The sequence below is a fragment of the Falco peregrinus genome, chromosome 6 (assembly GCF_023634155.1).
Source record: "Falco peregrinus isolate bFalPer1 chromosome 6, bFalPer1.pri, whole genome shotgun sequence".
In the NCBI taxonomy this organism is placed as follows: Eukaryota; Metazoa; Chordata; class Aves; order Falconiformes; family Falconidae; genus Falco; species Falco peregrinus.
Window position 1 is genome coordinate 18,799,569 of NC_073726.1, and position 26,081 is coordinate 18,825,649.

A 26,081-nucleotide genomic window follows, 5' to 3' on the forward strand; every position below is an offset into this window, starting at 1 on the left:
GTATCAAGAAGAGATCCAAACAAAACTCATCCCAACCCCAGCCCAATCTTAGTGCTGTCTTTGCCTCTAAAAAGTCAAGGCACAGCTTGCACAGCCCAACAGAGCACAGCCAAGTCACATCTCTGAGGGAGACAATACAAAGGACTTCCTTCAGAAAAATAGCTTTGCCGCAAACATTAACCTCTGCATCTGTATTGGCATATCTGAGTTAAGTATAATAACGTAACCTATTTGTATGGAAAGCTGATGAGTTTTGTTATACAGAGCCTATGTAAATACATAAGTCGGGTTTTTACTGATATAACTACATAGGACGGACACACACAGACTCATCCTTACCAAACGGTTATAAATAGTCAAAAATCAGACGTGCTGCTCAACCTGTGTGTATCACCTTTTGGGAGCTGCTGTTCAGTCGAGGTGGAGAAACTGTTGTATCTCATTGCCATGGCAACATGGGATGCGGCTTCCAGGCATGACGCAATCTGATAGTCCAACTGCTCCATGAACTCCTGTTCTGCCTGGAACTAAAAGCCATGCTGAGAAGGATTAGTACTTTCATTTCTTCAACTGCATGGTTGAAGAAATGAAATGGGAAAAGCTGGGACAGCCTTAATACTTCATGAGAGGCTTTAGCCTTAAGTAAAACCTCTAGCTAAGGTTATATGAAAGGTTCGAGAAGGAATACTGGAAGTTTCCCAACGAATCTGAAAAAGATGTATCTCTAGAGTTATACAACTTCTGTCACAGGCTATGGGTAAGTCTTTAAGAAAAAAAATATATATGAAAACCAGCATCCTTTTTAGGCTAATAACATGTATTTTGAACTCTTTTTCTGCCTGAGATATGCTTCTTCATTTGCGCATTCTGTACTTGATATATTTGAAAAATAAACTTGCTTTATGAGTGGCACTCAGCTTGTGTCAGCACTTTCGCAACGTAAACACAAAGTTTTACATTAATGTAGATTACAGTTGAAATGTCTTTCTCAAACTCCCAAGTATGCCTTTTTTCATTAACTATATGGATCTTAATGAGTGCAGAATCACTATGTAAAACAATAAGGATGAGCTGAGACATCCCAGTGACTCCCATTGCTTCCCATCCTCTTTCTGGATTGAGTCTTGTTTCACTTGACACAGTCTTACAGTTGAGCAACCCAAATATACTGCCCCATTAAGGGCTTGGCAATTACTCAACATTAGCATAGTGTAAAGCACCAGCCACTGGACGCCCCCCTTGTAATTTCTAAATTACTGAGTTTCTTTGTAGGGATTTTTGTGATTTCAGCTTGTTTAGAAATGCCTGTCAACAGCAGGAGTAGTTTATACTTGTTCCTTCAGTTGCTTATTGACCTTTGCAGATTTTGTTTCTACAATAACATTTTCTTTTCAGATTTGGTTTCTGTACTAACACGATCATCAGGTTAATGGGAAAAAATAATAATATCCTTCCTTTAGCAATTACACAGCTTCCTACTATGTCAATCTCTTTGTCATTTTCTAAACAAATGCACAACATTTTTCTTCATTATTTCCACATTTGCCACAAGCTGTGTCACAGGTCCTAACGCTTTTCTTGGAGTGATTTGCAACTTCTTTCATTTCTGTTAAAGTTGAATGAGCACTCATAGATGTAGGTGTACAATCCTTGTACAGTTCTCTTTTGGTTTCTTGTCATTTCATCACATTTCTTTACTGTGACTTGTTCTGAACCAAAATTAGTAAGTCATTCATTCCTGGGATGTCAATGTTGTGACACGAACCCATCCAGAGCCCCCTTAACGCCCACCTTTGCCAGTATAAGACAGTTCAGCCGAACCCTGGAGGGTGCAATGTGCTACCGGGAGAACGAATCCTGCCCAGGGCTGGGCACAACTTTTTTTACGTGATCGGGGCAGAGGCATAAGCCTCTGAGATGTCAAAATGCTGGTCTGCGGGACAGTAAGCTACATGGAATAAGAAGCATGGTACACCTCCTACTTCATGTTACATGTATGAATAGTATTTATACGTATTTTAAAATTTATATTTCTAATGTCAGGTACAGAAATCTCCCAGTAATTTCTTCTGAGTGTTTACCAAAATGGAAGCTTTTGCAGAGCTTATCAAGATACACCCTGTTCCAAACTTCTTATGTGAAAATGTATTTCTCATTAAGAATTCACTGGTCAATGTGGTACTTCTTATATCCCCCTGTCACCTCCTCACAAGTCATACAACAGTTCTTGCAGGAAAAAAAAAGTGAGTGTTTTGGGAAGCTAAATACCTTCTCCAACCAAATGTGGAATAAATGGATTTTCACTTTGATTGTCTTCATTGCTGTGGCCATAAAAGCTTGGCAGCAGCTTTTATATATAGAAGTTCTAAATCAGTCACCTCTTTCATCAAAGGCTAGAGCACCCAGTTGTCCATATGTGGCGTCCATTTCTTGCTTCTTTTGTATCTGATTTTAGCCCACTCTCCCTTCTGTCACCCTCCCCTCCTCACTTCAAAAGCAGCATCTCAAACAAAGCATTTGGGAATGTGGCTTTTTCTCAAGTGACATCTCAGAGTTGAGAGACACTTGTGAATATAGCTAGAAGTTACCACTTCACTACCGAGTTCAGTCTTTAATTTCTCTGCAGGCGATGCTGCCTGTAACCCAACAAGTGGTTTGAATTCTCCTTGACAGAAGGGTCTAGAGATGGGACAGCATCTCTTGATGGCCAAAGTAACACCATTTTAAAGGACTAGATAAAGCAATCATTCAAGAAACAAGAGCTATCTCACCTACATGGCATAGTTTGTTTACATTATACAATTTCTGACACAACCTGCAATCCCAACAACAGGGGATACTATTTATTTTGCCACAGGATTGTGTTAGCACAGTACCTGCACTGCTGTTAGAAATGTAGCTTTTGTTTTTCTGCCTGTCTGGATCTTTAACTGGGCAAGTCCCACACTGATGTAAAACATGCTTTTGCAATTATCTCTCTCCTTTTTCTTAAGAAATAAACCCTGAAAATTACCAATTTGCTTCCTATCTTGTCAGCTCCAGGAAGAGATCAAAGGATGATTTTTAATACGGAGAGTTGGGTGCTCTGTAAACCAAAATTCTTTCTTCATTGCTGTTTTCCAATACTCAAGAGACTATTCTAATAGTCTCATGAAACATTCATTTTAGTTGTCAGCTACGGACTTCTTGAGATCCCTACAACAAAACAGTGTAGAAGGAATGGCCTGCATTAATATTATAAGAAAATCCTTTAATGAAAGTCTGGATCAACCAAGGTTACAGGAAGATTAATTTAAGATAATTTTGAAATGTGGAAGCAAAAAAAAAAAAAAAAAGAATAAATATAATGTGATCAAAGGGTTGTGACATAACTCCTTTTAAGTTAAAATCATGTGAGACTTAATGAAGAACACAGTGAACATCACAGTTAAAGGAGCTACACCTAATGAAACGTCATACATGCAGAACTGAGACTGCAGTAAGTACTACAATCATGTTTATACATAAGGGTTGTTTTACTGATCCATCGGCACCACAGATACAACCAAGAGTTCAGAAGAATATCCGACATAATGGCAGTCTCACCGTCAAGCACTTTTAACAGCTTAAGAATGTACTTCTTCTTCTGTGGTACATGCTTGATTCGAGCACCAAGACGATGTTTGTTTGCATTACCAAATTAGATTTTTTTGACACAAACTGGGTGTGTGCTTGGGCAATTAAAGCTAAACCAACCTCTACTGTGAACACAATTCCTAAATTAGATTTATTTTTTAAACATAAATTATAAATTATTCTCCCTCGTATTGACTGACCCATCTAAAAATTACCCATTTACTTAATATATTATGACTATGATTTTAAAACAACAAATGAAAAGGAAAAGAATCAGTAGAGAGAAAATATGATCACGATGCAGCTAGACAGGTGGAAGAGTACAAAGCCGCAAATCTGGCTGCTGGGAGAGAGATTATTCTGCAAAGTGTCTGTATTCACATCAGTGAAGGTGATATGCCTAGTTAATTGGTGAATAAAGCACAGCACTGAAATCAATGAAAAACATTTCTAACAGATGAGAACATAGTTGGCGCTCTACGGATTTAGTGTAGCAAAACTGATAGGTTTATGCAAGAGATTATATGATACAGTTGCTCGTGATTGTAGGGAGACTGAACTCAATGGCCCAGAGGTCTCTCCCAGTTCTACACTTCTGAAAAACTGGTACAGCTATTTTAATTAAAAAGAAGAGACATAATCTGTGATACAGTGTTAGGACTCTGGTCATTTCAATGGGTGGTCACTATTTGGCATCTCATTAATAGGAAATTACCAAATATTCTAACATTTTGTCTCTAGTATGCAGAAAATCTTCAGGTTTGATTGCTTACTATTAAAAAAAAAAAAAAAAAGAGCAGAAAACTATAACCTTGTATATCAACCTCAGTGCCTGTCTCCATTACGGATGGGTATGTTCTTTTAAATGCTTTAGTACTGCATGGCTTATACTTCTTTAAAATCACCCTTGAACAATCTGCTTTTATGTTAAGAATCCTGAATTCCTGGAAGAGTAGAAACCATTTGTACAGGTAGAGAATGTGTCAAATGTAGAACTGCATGTTCACAACCCCTTTAAGGTAGACACTGAATTTCTCTTTATGAACATGTAAAAATGATAATGATCAAGATCTGTAGGACCTATTGCATTATAGATAATGAATAATAAGTTAATAGTCATCTTGATGAGGGGGAAAATGAATTATCAGGGAAGGACTAGTAAACAGGGAGCAACTTTCATTATAAATAGCATTATATTAATGTAAAAAAAACAAGAATGATGAGAGGATTAGGACTAATGGTCCTAGAAATGAACTCTTGTAATTATTTCCTGGAATATCCTCTCAGTTTGACACCACCACCTGGGATGCAGAAGGATAGTGTCTAAGCAAATAAAATTATTCACCTCTCATGCATATTTAGTCTTTGCCTCTTGCAAGGCCACCTGCATCTGTGAGATGTGGTCAGGTCGCCACCTCAATGTTACTGAGAGCTGTACTAACAGCCTGCTGACACACGGGCTCCTTTTCACTCGTCTTGCCCTAAAGTCTTACTTGCTGCCACCTTAAAAGTTCACTTTGATATAAACTCCAACACTGACTCCTCATTAACCACCATCTATACCTCTCCTCTGATAAACCCTGCAATTTAGTCATTACCCCGAAATGCCAAAAAACCTTGTGCAGCCCTGAACGTTACTGCATCTCTGTGAAAACTGAGAAAAATTGGTAGCCACATTACAGAGATAACTAGCTCTGCGTGTTTTTAATATGCATTTCCATGTGTTGGGAGACACTCCTCAACACAGAATGTTAAAGTAAAATAAAAGGGTGAGTTTTATCTAAAGTAAGTTTTCTGCAGTGTAACAGGAGGTTGAAAACATAATGATTTAACTTAATTTAGTATAATTGCAAAAGGAAGGTGATGCTTAATTCTAATCACCCAAATGAAAGTAAGTGCCAGCACTATGTCAGGGGAAGTTTACAGTGCCAACAAAATAGAACGAATTCATCCCTCTGGCTTGGGAGGAAGGGGTGAACCTGCTCTCTTCCACCACCAGGATAATACCACTGATTTTGGGTAATAACAGATTTACACCACCATGCCTGAGATCAGAATATAGCTGGTAATAAAGCTTCAACGTGTTTCAGGAGTGAAGACACTTTTTCTTCAGGGACTTTAAGATTAAGCACACATTATAGAGCTTTATTCAGGCAGGTTTCGTTCAGGCTGAGTTTCAAAGAACCTGAATGACAAAGTGCTAGAAGGTGACTTTCTATCAAAAAGCACACTGTTATCTCTTACTCTCATATAATAATATGCCATGAAGCAGCAGGGATTATGGACCATTTCTCTCACACTGTTTTCTTTCTGCCTTTTCTCATGAGCAGGGATGCTGGGTAGAGGCTACAAAGATTGAGCTTCTCCATCTCCATCCTCCCACCCTCTCCCACCTTGACAGCTCGTGGTTCACCAGGACGCTGAGAACCTGCAGAAGATCTTTTGCCACAGCAAGTGCTCTGACACTCTGATCCTGCCCAAAACAGCCCTGAGGGAGAGGAGTCTGGTACAACACGCCGGCCCCAGGGTCTCCTCCGGAGAGGGGAAATCATGCTTGTGGGACATGGACATCTGAGAGGGGAACAGCATGAGCACCAAGAGCAAGGAGCAGCGCCTGGGGCAGAAAGGAAGGACCCACCGCCCTGAAAACCTCTCCCACCTGGGGAAGTTTAACACTGGTTTAACTCTCTTGGTGCAGACCAAAGTACACAATACAGCTCACAACTACTTTTTCTTTTAAAGACATTTTTCTCCCTGCCCCCCAGCTCCCATAAAGAAAAACCATCCATTTTTGTTAAGGTAGCATCGTGGCATCTGGATGTCAGCTTTCTGCCACCTGAGTTAAACAGTAACCATAATGAAGGGCTTGTGAGAGACACTAACTGTTCCTGATGTCAAGCCTTCCCACAATGGGGAACTGCTTTTAAATCATTTCTCTGAAGAATAAAATAGAATAGTTTAATGATAATTGTTTTATTTCCATGGAGAAGTGAAGGAAAAGCTGTGGGGCTCCTATTCTTCACCATGACAGATTGAGGATTCGCATGAGGATTCTTGTTTCTGCTTTCACTCATTTCAATTTTTCTTTCTCAGTTCTCTTAATTTTGTTTTTGTTGCCCTCCCTGTTCTTCTATAAATTCTTGGATTTCTTTTCCTTCTTGAAGCTTTACTCCAAGCTCTCTGCTCTCAACTCCTCTCCATGCTCTGTCTTCCATGTTGCCCACTCACAGCTTGTTAAATGTGCTCTCTCCTATTGACCTCTCTGGTGCAGCGATAGCTGGTCACAACCCTTTGGAGACAACGGCCAATCCTCTCTTTCAGTGTGAAGGGTTCAAGCCAAAACTCAAGGACAGTAATTTTCAGAGAGGGTCAGTAATTCTAAGGAAAAACAGAAGCTGTGTCTTACAGACAACTGTACTGCACTCAAAAACAAAAAAGCATTTGTTCATCACTGTCTGTCTATTTTGATCCAATCTCCCCTCATGCCTTTTGAGGAGGGTGGGAGAACCCTAACAAGGATAAGCAAATCATCAAACCAAAATCATATGCACACTGTCAAGATGAACTGGCATTTGAAAGGCGTGCCTGCAAAAAGGAAGGATAAATGTTCCTGCAACAGAGAAAAGGTGATTTGCAGGAGGACTACTATGATCCCAGCAGAAAAGGCACATTCTGTGTCAAACACTTTAATAGATTTTTTCAGTAACTTCCCCAAAAAAGGTTTCTTCTGATTCTTTTTGTTTGGATTACAGTACTTCGCCTTTGTCGGGCATGACTCATATGCACAAAAATGTGTTTATCACAAATGAAACACATTTTCAGATTTATATGCTGAGGTAGCCAAAACTCAAAGCTTTTGACTTTTGAAGTTTTAAAGTATTTCTAATGATGACAGGAAGGTCTGATGTGCTTGAAGATATGGGGCTCATCACCAAGGCGGCAGTAAGCTCAAGTGAAGGCACAACAAACCAATTTTCCTCCATGACTGGGTCACCCTGTACCGAGGTGCAGAGGTCTGGTTACATGCACACCAGTGAGCATGTACCCATAGGTCCAACGCTGGAAATGACATTTCTTCTGCATTGTGTGGCCACATGACATCAATTCATGCTTTAAAAGTTGAATGTCATATCAATCTGAAAACATCACAGCATCTTGGCAACTTACACTGGAAATTGAGAGGTATAAAAGGAAAGTATTACCCTATACTGCCCTGGTGCTTCTACTTTTCCCAGTGTCCGCTACTGGCCAGTATGAAAAGCAGGATGTTGGGCCAAATAGCCTGCTGTTACCCCAGCTGAGGAAGCAAATTTCATATCAAACATTTAAGATATCTTAGCAATAATTCTTGTATTTGCTGTTCATGTGGAGTCTAGGCTGCCTGAGCATATATTCTTTTCACAGTAGGTAATTCAAACGTACTAAACTTTAAACACAGAAGTGATTATCAAATACAGAGTACAATAAAAATTAATGTGTGGTAGGAAGGTAAGAATGTGTCCTCTACCTTCAAGAGCTACCACACCTGAATTGGTGGGTCTGGCGCACCAGCATTTTTAGCAATAATCACTCACAGCCTCATTCCCTTGATGTGAGCAGGGAGAAACTGGGAACAAACTGAGAGACAAACTGAGACCCTCGGTACTCCTAAAAGCCATGGTCAGTCCCATGAGACAGCGTGGGGGCACGTGAGACCTTCCTATTCAAATGAAAGTGGAAAGAAGAAACAAACAGGACAAGAAATCATGTTCAAGAGCTGATCACTGTGCACTGTGCCCCTGCCAAGGACAGTCTGCACGTTATCTCCTGGAGGTACGTAGTGACAAAACCGTTCTGGTTTTAAGGTAGCTACAGGCAGCACAGCGTCTTATGCTGTGGACCGCTGTGGCTGTCCCCAAGACTCTTGGTAAAGGAAGCACCCTGGTATCAAGTACTGTAACGCTGAACTGAGATTATACCAAAGCAGCTAAGTTTTCTTGTGCTGTCTCTCCTATTACTTATTTCTTTCCTGCTTGTTATCACAACTATGCCGTAGAGAGTTTTCTTTGGAACATTCTTCTAAACACAATGGACAGCATACATTCTTTATCCTAATGGAAAAGTGCACGAGGTACCCACCGTATCTCACTTCCTCTGAATAATTTCAGGAGAGAACAGAGTGAGATAAAACCAGGCTACATTTTTTTATTCAGAAAGTGGTGAAACCTCATGAAGGCAATGCTCACATGAATAAGGCCGCAAAAGTAGGAGCTGCAGGACCTAAACCCTCCAACTTTTGTTTTCTCCTGTGCTACTGAGTCATGGTGGGAACTGGGTCCAGGTACTTAAAGACCAATCCACATAAAAATTCAAAAGCAATGGGCAATTAAGGCAACTTGTTAGGAAGGGCTGTAAGATCCTGACTATCTCTACAGAGATGGCATAAAGTTTTGTCTATATAAAAATGGTCGTGTACTTTCTATGTCTCAGCCTCACAGTTTATTTTCACACTTATGAACACCTGAACCCCTAAGACTTTTTAGTAAAAGGAACTACACAAATGTAAAATACTAGTTGTGGAAGCGAACTGTCTGCACTGGGAATTTGACTTCTTTACATATCAGCAACAAGGTATTTTTATACAGGTTCCACCATATAAGGGGAAGAGAGCATTTACTACCATAAAACAGCACCATTATGTTGTTGGCACGAAAGCAGCAGCAAACATGCTTTCTCAGTTTAGTTTTGAATCCCAAGCAGAGCACACAGTATTTCACACAGTAATAGGCAGTAACTTCCACAGACAGCGAACATAATTACAGTGTCCTAGCTCCCAATGGCTGAAGGTTGTAAAGGATAATATATAGCACCTGCTGAATCTGCAGAAGAAAAAAAAAAAAAAAACAACCCACAATAAAGAGCTCCCTATCAGCACACTCCTTTTTCAGAAGGACTTTCCAATAAGCATACAGGCAGGTGTTTTAGGATGGTTACGTCACTGCAGCTGGTTTGACAACAGTATTTGACAGCTGCAATGAGAGAGTGGGAGGTGATGGGAACAAACTATGTCAGGTTTTAAAATCCAGCAATGCAAAAGGTAGGGAAGTTTTGAGTTACCCCTTCCTTTTGTGCAGCACAGTCCTCTTACTGCTATCTAAGGGACAGCTACCACCCATCCTATAAAGATTTCTGAGTTCTGGGGTGCAGAACTTTAAAAAGCAAATGACACAAAGACACCCACACTTCCACAAACTCCTTACTTCTGCTTCCCAGAACCTCTTTCTATTGCATCTTCTGAACAAGAAACAAGACGACTTCCATCATTCAGGAGCTGCAGAGCTGTGAAGAGAGGCACACATGCTTCCAATTGCCCCAGTCACAGACAATGAACAGCTATGAACTGACCAGGCTCTAATTCAGCCTTCCACAAACCTCCTCAGATATTCTAGATTTGTAGAGTACTCCAGAAAGCTGGCTTCACATTTAAGCTTTGCTTTTAGATGCACTTGATCCCAACCATGTGGATGGGGACCCTTAAGTAGCCAGAAAGGCACTGTTCCTCACTCCTTTTTAGGTTATGTGCTAGATTACAGCATTGTTGAAATACAAAATGCTGGATTGTACCTGACTGCGTAATATTACAGGGTGATGCCAAGTTATTTTTTGGAGCTTCTGTCAAGAAGGTGAGTCTGAAGGTGAAAAATCATTAGACAAAAGGGAACTCTGCCCTGAAGGTCCTGTCCCTGCAGAAGATCTGCCAACCAACATTTTACTATGATCGCTTCACCTTCTGGACTCATCATGGCTTCTGTCATCACGGTTCACAGAGATGGGTACAATCACTTCAACAACTTCAGCCAACCTCATGAGCCTTCCTGAAGATTTAAGCCAGGACCCTGGGAGCAAAGTCAGATGGAGAGCACATGCAACACAGGAGTACCATGGCTCTGTGTTCCCATCAGTGAAGGTTTCTCAGCAGATGACCAAGTCAGGAATGAAGCAAGCCATATCCAGTGAGTATGCTTGAATCAGTCCAGACCCCGAGTTCTTAAATCTTTACTAACTTGCAGCAATCTTTACTTTCTATTACCTGGGACAGGCTTTTATAACTTATGTCATCTCTGTCATCAGAAAAGCACTCTAGCTGCAATAATTTTTCACACTGTACATCACTGCAATTTATTTATTTGACGGGAAAGGAAAGGATAACTCAGAAAGAGAGCTTTTATTGTGATGTGGTCTCTATTGCAATGCTTCCCACATCCATGCCCATTTGTATTCCATCACCTCTGGGTTATGAGCATTCCTGTCAATGGGGATTGTCATGGCTGTAAAGACAACTCCTAAAACCTTCAGATTAAAGAATTTTTCCCCGGCACTTTTTTGGTTCACATTTTTATAAGGCGTAACAGTTAGAGGGTTTAGAGGTTCACTGATCACCCACTGTCAATCCTATTTGCTGTTTTCTTTGCCAGGAAGGTGGTAAAACGCATTTAACCTGAGCCCCTCTACAAGATCAGCTTTCTTTCCTCCACTAAAGGTTCTCGTCTCACCTCTAGAGTGAAATTTGGCACTAATTTCATCAGAGGCAGAGCTGAACCCTAAATCCCACCCTCCTTCAGGATCACTTCTATGATGCTACAGGTATTCAGGACACAGATTCAGATGATCAAAGTGTCCCGAGAAAGCTATCAGCTGTCACCGCTTCCTTCGGCAGTTTTAACCACGGGAATATTGGCTAAGTTCTTTATGGTAGATTTGACTAATGTAGGGATAAAAAATAATTTATTTTATGTAACAGGGAGACTGAAGAGATGGAGAGTATCTCAGTCCACTGGCATCTGGAAATGCACCTCTGTACAACCTACTTCCCTAGCATCAAAATCTGACTTCACCTGGACCAAAGAAAGGCCACCTGGCAGAAAGTATTTCTCACCGTGCCAGAACATGGAGCTGGGGCAGGAGGGGAAAGACATAGATGCTTGGCAAGGTCCAATCAAAGAAGATTTACACAAAGAAAGAAGTTTGTGGAGGGCCAGGAAAAAAATGTGAAAGGAGAAAACCAAAGAAATTAGAAGGGTACACAGGGAAAAGACAGTAAGGTCAGATTAGACATATCTTGCAACTTTCCAGATGAGAGTGGTTTTCTTTCTTCAGCTGAAAAGTCAACCTAACCTTCCATGCTCAGGGAAAAAGCAAACCCAATCAGTACAGCTTTCAGCTGACCCTAGTGTTGATGCTACATTTCCGACAAAATAACGGACAGTCACTAATACATGGTATGCTCTGTATATAAACACCAAAGTCACACCCGGAATGAGCTGCTTCTTTATCCTACAGTGTAATATAGTCAGAAAACTGTTGCAACAGTGACAAGAGAAAGATCTGTCTCTGAAATTTTTATCTGGTGCTAGAAACAAAGACACATGGGTCTGGATCGTGCTATATACATGTGGAAGCAATGACAGAGGAATAGCTGGGATATTCTAATTTTTCAAAAGAAGTAAATTCTGCTGACCATATTCTTTTCTTGACTCTGTGGGCTACAATCAGCTCTGTTATGGTGGTATCATTTACAACAAACTTGATTTAAACTGGTTGCATTAGGGCAACCAGGAATCTACATGGGTTTCAAAGTTCTTAAGCTTATTTTGCAGTGAGAGCGTGATGGTTTCTGCATAGGCATTTGCTGCTGAAATGGGAAATAGGTGGGCTGTTTGCTGAGTCTGTCAGCTGGAACACTGACAATCGCTACTTGGATTGCTTCAATGTAAATATAATTTTCTCAGACTTCAGTACTCTGGGTCTGAGTCTTTTAACGTTAGTATACATTACACCATTTAATTCTTGTTTTTTATTTACATCACAAGAAGACAATCCTGACCTTTATGTTTAACGATAGGATATATTTATGCAGCTTGTAGGAAGTGATGGTAAGAAATTTTTTAAGCAGCACCATTTTATGTCTATATTTCTTCCCCCGCCCCCCCGCCTTTACAGAGGTCCAATGTGTCAGTGCTGTGCCCTGAAGAAAATGCATATTTGCAAGCAAAGCCTCTGGGCAGTTTTCATTTCATAGTAAGAGTAAATGTCAAAAGTCTTGCTTCCTTTCTTAAACCAGAATTTCACTGTTAAAGCCCACTTTGGAAAATGTTGCACTTAATAATCACTTAATCGATAGACAATGCTACTAGTTGGGGTGTGTGTTTTTCATTTGGGCTAAGTTTGCTCATTTCATTTCTTCTAGAAACTTTTCTGCCTGTGGTGAATCTTCAATCCAGCTTCTCTAAACGTGTCCACTAAACTTCTGAAATCTAATTTGTTCCTGCTCAGTATTAGACTCCCATTCTTTCTGATTATGTTCATATACATCTGGAAATCAGCCTGATATGGTTTAGCTTCTAAAACTGCAGCTGCACTCCCTCATTTTATAGCTACGGTCAATGCGAATTAGGCACCTGGAATCCTTCTGTCACTCAAAGCATTTTAACTGTATTTATTTTGAACATCTCTCATTGGCATTTCTGCTCGTCTGATGGTTTGCAAGATGTTAGTTTCCTTTTTCACATTCCCTCGGTGCAATTGTGTCATTTTCCATGAAGCAAACTGTTTACTTCTGTCAGATTATCTACCTGTACAAAAGCAGTAATGGGATCTGCATGCGGTGCTAAAGTTCCATCTTCGCGCCTCTCCAGTGGCAGCGGAATTTCATACCGTAACTCCAAGCATTCAAGTCTATGAAAATTAATCTAAAAAGACTGTAACAAGTCTGGCAAGTAACATTTGGGGGGTTTATAAGTGCTGCACGCAACATGCTTTCTAAGGTCTGATTGAAATGTAATGCCTCCTGCAATGGGTAAATGCCATAATATTTATACCATTCGCTTTTTGTGAGGGAAGCTTTTAAGGTTATTCTTTCCCTGTTGAAATCACATTTGTAATACAGAGAAACTATTACCTGAAATTGGAGAGAAAGTACAGGAGTCCAGTAAATACACTGATTTTCCAAAAGCCTCCGCAGGCACGATTAAGCAGTCACAAAAATAACACCGGCCGCATTTTCTGGAGAGGATCCATACTACTCACAACTTCCCACAGCCACCCTTCTGCCTCCTACTTGTCCTACTTCTGCACTGTGGAGCAGCCACCTTATCCCAGGGAACATTTCCAGAAGCAGTTTCCACCGGAGCGAACCTGGCAGCCCTTCCCCTCCGCCCCACCGCGGGGATCCACGGACCCCTGCCCGGGGGCTGCCCCCAGCCCAGGAGGGCGCAGGCAGAGCGGTGGTGTCACGCTGAATGGCCATGCCACACTGGCTCTGTCCCCCAAGCACACCTGGGGGACCACTAAAGGAGCACCTTCCTCCCTCCTCCCCGCCCTGACTCCGTCCTGTAGGATTTGAACGTGAACAACTCCCTTGGACAAACACACACCTGTACCGATAGGCATACTTCTGGCCTTTAAGGAATTTATTCTGGTGCCTTTTTTTTTAGGATTTTCAGTTTTACCTGTCAGTTGCATTCACTACTGGCTGGCTTTTCTTTCTCACCTGCATCATGGGCGGCACATTTTCTATGAAGACACATGTTTTTCAACCCACTTACCTAATTCCATCAGTACAGGCAGAAGCTGCCTTATTAGTAATATTCATATAACTCAGTTGTAATAATTTTTTTTTTTTTTTTTGCTTGGTAAGCAGTAGTATTGGCATGAGGTTCTGATTTCAGGTGAAACAATCACTGCCCACTACAGCCCCTCAGCTAGTCAAACAGTCAAAGCAAGGAAAGCAAAACAAGCCAGTCAGACATTATCAGAGAGAATGGTGATTAGAACAAACAACAATACAGGGGAAAAATGCATGGCTATTCAGAAACCGTCTTTTGGGGACTGAAGAAGAGATGTGGAGCCATTTTTCACTAGGTTCAGGAGAAAATGTCAGCACGCAGATGCTACTGTACTGTCAGATTGCATCTTAATTTGGCCAAAGGGGACCCAGGCAGTCACCCCTCACAGACAAATTTTAAAGGCCCATTACAAATCTGATTTATTGCTTGCTAAGAATCTCCCTTCTACGGTCTGCAGATTTTACATGACACAGAGCTGAAATCCAGCTACAGATAAATGTAGCCTTCTCTATATGATTTAAATCCATCTGAATTCTGTACTTCTTGGACACTGGTCAAGCCTCCCCCCGTCTGCCCACCCCCCTTCCTCCATATACCTTGAGGCAGTTTACTTCGGAATGAAGCAGAGCATTAACCGGTACAAAATTGCTAATTTGTATATAACTCTCCTGCTGTCATTAAAAAAAAAAAAGCAAAACAAGCAAATGCCTTTTGTTCTAAAAAGGCAGGGAAAATTTCTAGGAACAAAAGAAATGCATCTGCCCAGCAAGAGAAATGAAAAATTGCTGGGATTTGTTTCAGATGTTTAGGCATGCCGGTGTTAACAACAACCATTCAAATAAAAACGTTAATTTGCTTCTGTCTTTGAATCTTCAAAAATATTCTGTTGGCTTTTTCCTCAAAAAAACCAAACCCCCACCACATTCCTTGCCTTCAGTGAAAAGCCAAAGATCGTAAGAGCAAAATACATTTGGAATTGCAGAAGAAACACCATTCAAACTTGCTGTACTTGAACTGCCCATTGTTACCACGTACAACAACCACAGCTCAACTTCTAACCGTGCCCGCATCACAAGAAATTCAAAGTCAACAGCTCCTTTTATTTCCATAAACATCATAACCAAAGCCTTCATTTGCAGTTTCCCTGGCAAAATCCTAACAGCATTGGAACAGTCATCTGACAATTTGTGAAAGAAGCATGCAGCTCGCCTTAAAGCATGGTGTTTCGTACAGGAACTACTCTAAACAAAGACAACATCAAAAGCAACACAAGAACCGCGCAAAGCAAGTCTGACAGCCCAAGTTTGGATCCAACATCTGGCTGAACACAGTAGTGCCTCCAAATTTGATTTTGCTTTGTGGGATTAAAACCCATCTAATCTCTTTAACTGACCCCATCTCAGGTCCCAGCTATACTGCTTTACAAACCAAGAGAGAGAGAAAGCGAAAGGGGTGGGGGGGTGGGGGGGTAGGGGGCAAGAAGGAGAGGCAGAGTCTCATCCCACCTTTCCATGGCTCTCAGCCCGTCTGTCTTCGCGTGATCTGCAAACCACCTGTACTGATCCAGCCCATTCTGGGGGCAGAAAATACCTTCCCGGTAGATGTAGCCTCAGCTGTGCTTTGATTTTTCGGCACGAATGTCTAGAATCTTCTGCTTAAGCCAGACACAGCAACACAAAACTGCAGCTGAGCTCTTTTGTTTTCCCTCCTCCCCGGGCTGGAGCAGCAGCACCGCCGGCGCCCCCGCTCCCACCCCCGGCGGCCGCCCCAGCGCTGGCTCCGCCGCCGCCCCCCCCGCCCGGCAGCCACCGCCCCCAGCCCTCCCAGCGCCCTCCCAGCGCCTTCAGGAAAAGGGGCAGCTTTAGGTGGCGGTCAGGTGATCTTCCCGTTACAAACAGAAAGGATGCTCGGGGATGGAGCGCAGGGATGCGTGGTGGGTTTCAAACTAGCCATTTACATTACAAAGCAGGGGGAAAATACAGCTCGGAGGAGACCGGCAGGCGTTCTGCTTCCCGGCGCTCCTCTGGCCATCCGCAGGAGCAGGCACAGTGGAAGGATGCGTAATTAAACTTTTCAGTGGCCATAACCACACATAGCTTGTATACCCTGACACTTATAAATATATTTAAAAGTCGGGGCTTATGCATAAATAAACATAATTATTTTTCATATTTCCAGAGATGGCTCTGTAAGTCCCTTTACAAATGTACTTTTTTTTTTTTACAAAGATCTTTTAAGTATTTCTGCTGAAGGCACATTTATTATCTCAACAGCAAATGGACCATACCCAACCAAAAACAATTCTTTGTTTTTTATTCACATTATTACATTGTAATTCAAAATATTTTTGACATAAGGGCCATTATGTGCAAACCCGACTTTCTGAATTGTAGCTTATCCAATGTCCCCATTCCCTGGGATTACCCTGATTAAAGCTACCATACTGTGCAGGGCTTTGGAGCTTAGACTCTGAAAGACTGAAAGAATGAAACTGTAGCCCCAGATCCTGTGAGAGTCCTAGTTATTGCCAAGTTTTCAGAAATACCCAAATAATGTTGCAAAAGTTAGATTGACTTGCAAACAACATATTGCAAGCAAATCTTCTAAGGAACAAGGACTGCAAGTCTTGACAAAATACTGATTTTTTTAACCCCAGTTATCATTAAAATTTTTCTATCAGGTTTAATAAGACCAGAATTTCATCTGACACATCTCCTTTGCATTCATGACAAAATGTTAGCAAACAGGAAACATTTGCAAAACTAGGCATAAAGGGTAAAGTAGCCATCCATGTTCAATCAATATTTCTGAGAAACTTCAAATGTGTAGATGTATATATCGCCTATTCCAGAACAAATCCAAGCCCACCCTCCTATGATCATATTCGTAAAGTCTCAAGTGAAAGACAGAAATCCCACTCATCCATCCATTGTCCAGCGCAGGCACTTCTAATGCTTCCTGATGTTTCCAACAATATCACAAATAACCATTTATCCATCTCATATTAACTGCAGATCTCTCCAGAGACCATGCTTCAGTCCCTCTGGCACCACACACCGACACAGACTTCCGCTTTTTGCTTTCCATATTATCACTGTTAGGATGTTAGGTAATTCTTTTGGATAAACACACCAAGGTTTAACCTGAATTTGGTTTAGGATACCAAAGAAAAAGAGCTATATGAGATACCATGGATGATCTGCACCATATTACAAAGCGATCTCTACAAGATTCATACTACCAACACTCTTTATCTTGCTCCGACTTTCAGAGACTTAAGGCTTTTAACTCTGACACGTCTTTACTAGTGATGCTGTAGGAGGAGTGCTTCACATCATTTCTGTCGTAGCTAAAGTTTCTGCCATAGTTCATGAGCTCTCGGGAGAAGCCAATACTGGCTCCAAGAGGCTGGTGAAATTCCCGTAACTATAATATAGGAATTTCTTTCAAAGCAGTCTTCATAGGGAGAAAAAAAAAAAAATAAATTTACTGCAGTTTTGCTTGTGCTAGATTTCATTTAATTGCATGTTGAAAAAATTGCAGAATTGGGACTCTTGTCACACCAAGGTAAGCATATCCTTGTAGAAAAATATTTAGTGCCTTGCACGCTTGAACACCTTTATGCTAATCCCAACAATGAAGGCCACAGGAACCAACAGAGGCCAGAAAACCCATACAATTCCACCACGATCATCTAAGTTTCTGGATGTGCGTGGAATCCTGCAGGTTTTTTCAGACTGTATATTCACATGTAGTTACTCCATTAATATTTTTTCCCTTCACCTTCCTGAAGCAACTATAGTGAAAGAAAGGTAATGACATATATTGGCTAGAATTGGTCAAACGACAGTCAGTTGAGAAAATCATCTGAAGAGGCTAGCATGGACAGTCAAATTATATTTCTTACCCTGATTGCTTCAGAACTCATAACACAGAATTGTATACATATTACTGTTTTCTAACTTTGATATCAGCAACAGTCTTTTATTGCTATAAAGTCAACATAAAACTTGTTTTTAGAAAGGAAACAGGCTTAACCTATTATTGCTGAAAAGGCAAATAGACACCATTATCCTGCCAGCCTGCAGTTACAATACGTGTAAATCATGGGGCTGCTCAACAAAATTTCCACCTAAAGTCAACTACTAACATGCAGTTGTGTCACTCTGTGCACAGAACTTCCACTGACAGTGATGAGTTTCTTGATGAGCAAGAGAACCATATATTATGCATACTTATTACAGCCACCAAAAATGTTCAGTTTAGCAAAGCAAAGTACACTACAGATTTTCAACAATGAAATGCTGTGGTCACCCATCTAGTGTCATTTAATCTCTAAGAATAAAGCAATGATTTTAGACTTTCCATAAAGCCTTTTATAACATCTGGGCTGCCACACAAATTCACAGGAACAAGAAACACCGAATTTACGTGTTGATGCAGTAATAAGTACAGGCCTCATGCACTGGAAGAAACTGGATTATTACCTTCCATCTAAAGGCTGTATGTATACGTACATATAGTTACACAGACATACAGTCATGTATACATAATTAACCAAACCCATATAATAAATATGGATGAAAACCTGTCTCAACCATGCAGATAACAATTTTGTTTTGGAAACTGTGTGCAGTAATACTTATCAAAATCTGAACAAACTGATATTGTACTCAAGAAGTAAATCGAGCGTTTTTTAATCATGAAGTTTATCACCTGTAATCCTTTGAGAAGAATTTGAAAGTTTCCCAGCTGAGTCACTATTTTAAAGTTATACTCTTTTAAAAATTAGAACTTTAATTTGAACAATAACACATACATAATCAAATTACTGAGGCATGACGAAAATAAATTAATGGTCGACTTTGTTATAGAAACAGTCTCAATATTTGCAATGTTAATTTCAAAACAGTAAAACCATGCATATATCAACATAAAATAACAATAAAAATTCCTCTTTTACTTATAATACAGATCAGCCTTACGGCTGGATTTATTCCTAAATGAAGCTATAGAACTAGGTTGCATATTTTTACAGTTTATTTATATGCAAGTTAAAAAGGTATATGCTTAAAAATGAAACTATGTCCAATCAGTAAGAAAAGGATATGTCATGTAACTGTATTTGTGAAGTCTTTTTGAATTTGTGCGGCAAACAGGCATGAATGCTTTCCTTTTCCATTACTCTTTAGACACAGAATTTGCAAGTCTGTCTTTCAAAAGTAATGCTAAAGGAGATAAAACACTATTAACTTCAGATCACTTACATCACTATTGCTGACGAGTGAAAATATCCAAGTGCACACAAGTTACGCATGTAATTCATACAATGAAGAATCCACTACAGCAGTAGCACTGACAGGATATTAAGTATCTTGCACCTTCAGAAACACTGTAAGTTCTAATCAGTAAGGTTAACAATTTTGGGCTAAGTTTGGTTTGGTTTTTGAATGCACCTACAGTCCTTTGTGCTCATAGGAGAAAGATGACCAAGAGGAAGGGGAAAGAATGGAGGCTGAGGTAGAGATGGAGTCCTACTCCAGTGACATTATAAATAAGCCATTTGACATGTGGGGGCTGTGACCCGTGCTAGCGAAAGCATTTAGTGGAGGCCACTCTGTGGAATGTATTAGTCATTATCTTTGACTTTAAAACAAACATAAAGAACTGAGGGATGATGAGCAAGGTTAATACAAACATCCTTTGGAGCTCCTGGCATTTTCTTGTCAAATTACGGGAAATCAGAGGAAGAAATTACGGAATAATTCCCTTACACAAAAACTTGATGAACAATAAAAACAGAAGAAACAAAATTCCTTTTGAGAGTGAGAAGAAAATTCACTATTTAGCCTGGTAGAATGTCCATGCTGTTTTTTCTTTATGGGAGCGATGCAGGAGTGACATCAGCTCTTGCACACTACTAAAGAAACTGCTTGGGCAAAAGGGGAGTTGAATGGAGAGATACTATTCAGCACTGATGACAGCAGCAGCCCCTCGGTTGCTGCTTTAGAAGACTGGGCTACAGGAAACCTCTCAACACTACAAAAATGAGGTTTTGGACTATGTGTAGCCATTGAAGTATCTCATACCTCTTTACCCATACCTCTCAATACCCATATCCTGGCTAGAATCTAGAGCTAGGGTAAACATTTTGCTGACCTGGACTGAAGAAAGAAAGATTTCATTCTTCACTTTGCCATATATACACGTGTGTACACATGTGCATGGTGATGATTGCTCTGGGTGACCCCTATCAAACTCAAGAAAGGAAAATGGTACTGCGGTGGTTTAACCCCGGCGGTGTCCGTGCCCCCCAGGCGGGCAGGGGAGCCACCCCCAGCCAGGCCCGCGGGGGTCCGGGCAGGGAGATCGCTCTGGGGGCCGGGGCCGGGGCTGCGGCCGGTCCCTCCCCCGCCGCCTCCGCCGCCCCGGCCCCCTCCGGGGGAGGCTCCTCACACGCCGCCCGGCTCCAGCCCGGGCCCTCCCGCGGGAGACGCTCCTCCAGGCCCTTCTCCAGCGGGAGCCCTTCCCGCGGGGGGGCTGCAGCTCTGCCCGGGCCGCTCCTGCGCGGGGCCCTCCCGCGGGGCGCAGCCCCTCAGGCACAGGCTGCTCCAGCCCGGGCCCCCCGCCCCCGGGGGCACCGGCCCTGCCCGCAGCCCGGCCCCGGCCGGGGCTCCGCTCCCCGCTGCCGGGAGCTGCTCCGGCGCGGCGCGGCGCGGGCTGCCCGCCCCCGGGGGCACGGCCCCCTCCGGGCACCCCCTGCCCCGGCCCGGGGTCCCCCCCGCTGCGATCTGTCCCCCCGGGGGCGCCGCCGCCGTGGCTGAGGGCTCGGCCTTGCCCAGCGGCGGGGCCGCCTTGGAGCCGGCTGGCACGGGCTGGCGGGCAGGGGGGGCTGCGGGCACCTGCGCACAGCGGCCGCCCCGCCGCCGCCGCACACGCCTGGCGCACCAACACGGTAAATGTACCTGTCCCTCAGAGTAACACAATACCATCTTAAAAAGTTATACAAATAACTGACTTTAGTATCTAAATGGTCTTCAGCGATGCTGTTAACCTCTACACAGGCATGGCCTTCCATCCATGAAATGGCAAAGTCATTCCCTCGTGCAAAGTTTGTAGAGGGTTCAATTTGTAGAGCATTTGGGGAATGGAATGTGTAACTTTCAGCCAAACTTTAAGAAAAATTCTTGCCAGCTCATTTGCCAGCCAGTTTTGAGGTGTGTGTTTCAGAGAAGACTGAATGTCTTCATCTCACTGTTAAGCACAGTAATCTTAACAACTTTGGCAGAAACAGGTGGGTAGTGATGGAAATAAACCCCATAAAAATGTCTCGTTATTTTCTGGAGGATATCAATTTAACTTTCTTGGGACAGTTCGGCTGCTTCTCCCTGAGACTCTACTAATGCCTGTACAGGCCCATGATGAGAAGGAGAAGATAATTATAGTCCTCTCCAGACAGTGTGTTCATTAAGCATGCTATCTGGGATAAGTAAGTTTTTAATTGGTTTCCAGTGCCTGTAAGTAGGATGGCCTATAGTAGTATGGCAGTGAGGATCTGCACCCCTACTGCTTTCCCCGTTGGAACTCAATAAAGTTTAATTGGATTACAATGGGGGTAGCCACAAGATGTCAATTACTGGTTTATTCACAGTGTGGACCACTTCTTCCAGTGGCGCTTGATTGACTCACTCTGCACACTTCTCTTATTACAGGACCTCTTCCCCTTCTTCCCAGAGAATAAGTATTGTACAAAGATGCCATACTCTTTATTAAACAGCAGCATTATCACACAACTCCTGTGGCACTGCCTGCAAAAAATAAAGCTCTACCTGCTCTGAGTTTACAGCATGTGACCTACTTTATTTAAAGCCAGTTCTGGAATGTCCTTCTGCATCTCTGACTTTGCCCGTGTGCTGACTCCCTCCCTAGAACTGGGAAAAGATACCATTTTATGAATTAGGCAAAGTGATCCTTTGTCCAAGGGCTAAAAAATACATGCATTTTTGTTTGTTTGTATGAGAAAAGTTTGAAAAAATCTCCATAGATTTCACCTGTTTAAGTATGTTAAATAATAACAGTCCCTTAACCTAGTCTGACTGCTTCCTAGTCCTCTTTCATCCAGTTTAAGATCTGAATCCACAGACACCAAATGCTTTTGTTAAAAGCACTTAGTATGTTGCAAAATTAAATTCATTTAAAACTGGCCAAAGACTTTGCCAGTTCTCCTTTTACATAAATGATGTTGTTCTTTCCTCTGTTAAATAGTCAAGCATAATGAGTTTTGATTTGTAAAACTTTTTCATGGAGAAAAATAATTTTGTGACCTGTAAAGGACAACTAAGGTGTAAATTTGAAAAATCACTGTGGTTGTATCAACATTAATAATGACTGACTGTGGCTTTACTCCAACATTATTTCACTCTGATTTATAAATAGCTGAATTACATGATGGACAACATTCTTTAATCCTGTGCACAATACTGATCTGACCACTAGCAGGAATGACTCTTGATTGAGCCTTCTTACATACTTCTTATTACTGCACTGTGCTTCCAAGTTATTACATTTTTATTCATCTATATGTTTGCTCAGCACTCACTACTGCCTATGTATGATACAAAACCCATTTAAAACAGTTCTCAAAATTCTAATTACAAATTTTGGATTCATATCATACTAATACTAAATAAAAAATCAACTTGTTAAGCAGAAAGTATATTAATTTATAATATTTCCATTCAACATTATTATGCAAAATGCTAGTTATCCATTTTGGTGTTCTATTTGTATATACTTTATTAATGTACTTCGTTTAAAATGGATTATGTTTATATGGGGATGCTATAGTATGTTTGCAAAATAAAATGGAAGCCCTATACTAGGGGTCCTCAAACTACGGCCCGCAGGCTGGATACGGCCCCCCAGGGTCCTCAATCCGGCCCCCGGTATTTACAGAACCCACCCACCCCCCGCCAGGGGTTGGGGGGAGGGGGGGGAACCAAGCAGCCGCAGATGGCTGCCTGCCACTTCATCCGCGTGCCGGCCCCCTGGTTAAAAAGTTTGAGGACACCTGCCCTGTACTATTTGCACAAATAGTGCAGCTCCACAGTTTGCTAGTTACAGAATGGTAGCACATTCACTATTGTAAACTAAAGACTATAATTTTCTACTGAAGCCAACAAACATTTCACTGATGAGTGGCTGATTTTAGATTTCAAATCTGAAGAGACCAAACAACTAGAAATCATTATGCTTTTTTTTCTTCTTCTTCTTTTCCCCCCCAGGTTATATGGCAAAAAGGAGATAATAATTTTCCATACTATTATTCTACCACTCTAAAAATCTTAATGTGGGGAACTCATTGGGACCTCTACAGGCTAGGAGTTTAAACTGAAGTTTGGATTTTTCCTTTGTTTGACTCAATAGCTCCTACTAACAAAACCCCCATAATGAAATTACTCAAAATATATTAAAAATATTATATGTATTTATTATTATGGGATACGATAGACACTGTGTGGATCAGATACTATTTTAATTATTTTACTTCACCTGTCTTATATTTTCAGCATTTTTACTATGTGTGGTAATATTTTCTAGTTAATAAAAATGTGCTATTATTATTATTAATTGTATCCATCTTTGTATTCATATGCTGTTTTAAAATACATGTCCTTGCATGTTATGTGCATTTTAAAACAGTCTGAAGAATTAGATAAGTTATTTCCTATAGGCACACATAAAACTGACGCTTATAGTTTTGTAGTTAAATAAATTATTGGATAGTTGTATAAAAGACCTTCAGACTTTCCTGGTACCATTTTGATGTTTTCTTTCTAGAAGAATTTGCCTTAAAAAAAAGCCCTTATATTCATAGTGTACATAGTAATATTCAATCTAGTCATTAATAGTCAAACACACACACAATGGCACATCTGACATAGGCAGCTGAGTTGGGAATTGAAACCATAATAATTAACAATAGATTTCCTGATCTCACCATGACAAGTAAATGAAACACTCTGCAGTGTGCTTGCCCACTGGAAGAGGGAATTAACTCAGTATGAAAAGCAGAATGGAAGCATATCACTGACTAGATCTAATGCACAAGGAATGCAACAATGGGAAGCCTGTGTCAGCAGAACACATCAAACTGTTTTCTAAATATTGTGCATGAGCACGCAAAAACGCAGACATACATATTCCCTATAAGAACCATCGCGAAACAGCACAAGAACGCAATCCCAACTCCAATAAATAAATAAATAAATAAACGTAGTCTATGTTCTTACTTCCTATAAACAATGTAAGCTACTGTTGACATTTCTTCAGCAGCGGTAATTTTATTCTCGTTCAGTCCCGGTTTCCTCCCCAAACGGCTCCTCCCTGCCACCCCCCGGTGCAGCTGGCGGCGCGTCCCTGTTCAGCACCTCGGAGAGCGGCCGCCGTGCCCGCCGCCCCGCCGCACGCGGCCCTCGCGCTGCGCAAACCACCGCATCGCGCTTTCATTCCCCATAAAATACCGGGCCCTCTTCTGCATGTCTGCTATGACTGCTCCATCTTTCCTTTCCTCGTCCTCAAATTGCCTTTTTCTTTTATAGCGACATTTACTGTTGTAGCAACTTTCCTATTTGCCTGAAACAATACATCCTCACGGTCGCTCTTTAAACTCACCATTTCTTGGGTTTGGTTTGGTTTGGTTTTGTTTTTTTTAAAGGCTGCTTATATTTAATGCTGACAATCTCATCACAGGACATGCAACAGAAGTATTGTATCAAGCATTACAGTTTTGTTCTTTAAATATATATGTGGTCACATATACTGCATTCTTTTACACTGGTACAAGACTTACTTTATAATAGCTCTGAATCAGGAATGATTGTGATTGTACCTATATAAATCAATTCACTATAGCCATAACAGTACAGTTGCAGTTACTAATCTTCCTTCACATATTAAACACATTTGAATTATCCAGATTCTCTTCAAAGCTTGAAAGACCAGTTGAAGTTTGAAATTATAACTAAAAAACCTGATTCTGCAAAAACTTACAAGGGTGAATAATCCCAGTCAGTTGACTGGAACTGCTCACCTGTACAAAGCCACATGATACATCCTTGCAGGGTCTGTACCTAAATGATTTCATTAAGGCTCAGAGTTTAATTAACTCTCAGATCTAAATCAAGAATGATTCCCAAAAGTCAGTACAGATTCACTGGTGTAACAGTGACATATTTTTTTGTGCTGGTTTCTTAAGGAAAATTAGGTTCCTGTGATTGCAGAAAGGGAAGCAAGAAGGTAGGAGAGGAGGATGTGGGCATGAGATGTTCACATACATACATTTGTCTGTCTGTCCTTCAGGCTCCCCTACTAAGCTTGAGCACATTGGTGAATTTCAAATTATTTTTACAGTGAAACTGACATCTTTAAGCTACCAAACTTTTACAAGTTTTGTGAAGATACAGAGGGGCAGGGGAAATAAGGAAAGGCTGAATAAAGAGCTCATTCTGGAACTCAACCACAAGATTCATAACAGACCAGTTTTGTGGATTTGCAAACACGGAGGCATTCTTACTTGTTAAAATCTGGGAGAGTTCTGAAAATCCACATCGCTCTTAATATTGTGGGTTTTGTATGTTTACTCTGCTCAATGGAATTCAGAGTGCATCCTCAGCCATTGTCTCCCCATCAGAATGAGAATCAGAAGTAGCCTCTCTTTCTGGACAACAAACAAAACACCTATTCAGTGTGCTTCAGAAGATTCAGACACAAAAATATCCTCAAATGAAAATGGTCAGACTGTGGAAATGTTCTGAAGAACTGCTTATATTGGCTCTGAGGAAACTTCTACCAGAAATCCAC

General features: G+C 41.2%; 1 protein-coding gene across 12 annotated transcripts in view; it reads right to left on the minus strand.

The window, feature by feature from the left end:
- The window catches only part of MAGI2 (membrane associated guanylate kinase, WW and PDZ domain containing 2), a 755,758-nt gene that overhangs the window by 388,409 nt on the left and 341,268 nt on the right, over positions 1-26,081 (minus strand). Inside the window, exon 1 of one of the 12 annotated variants that reach the window (XM_027795433.2) lies at positions 15,725-15,951. The exons of the other annotated variants lie outside the window; for them this stretch is intronic. The gene's annotated coding sequence lies outside the window, so the exon portion shown is untranslated. Of the gene's footprint in view, positions 1-15,724; positions 15,952-26,081 lie in introns of those variants that run through there. 12 annotated transcript variants of the gene reach the window in all.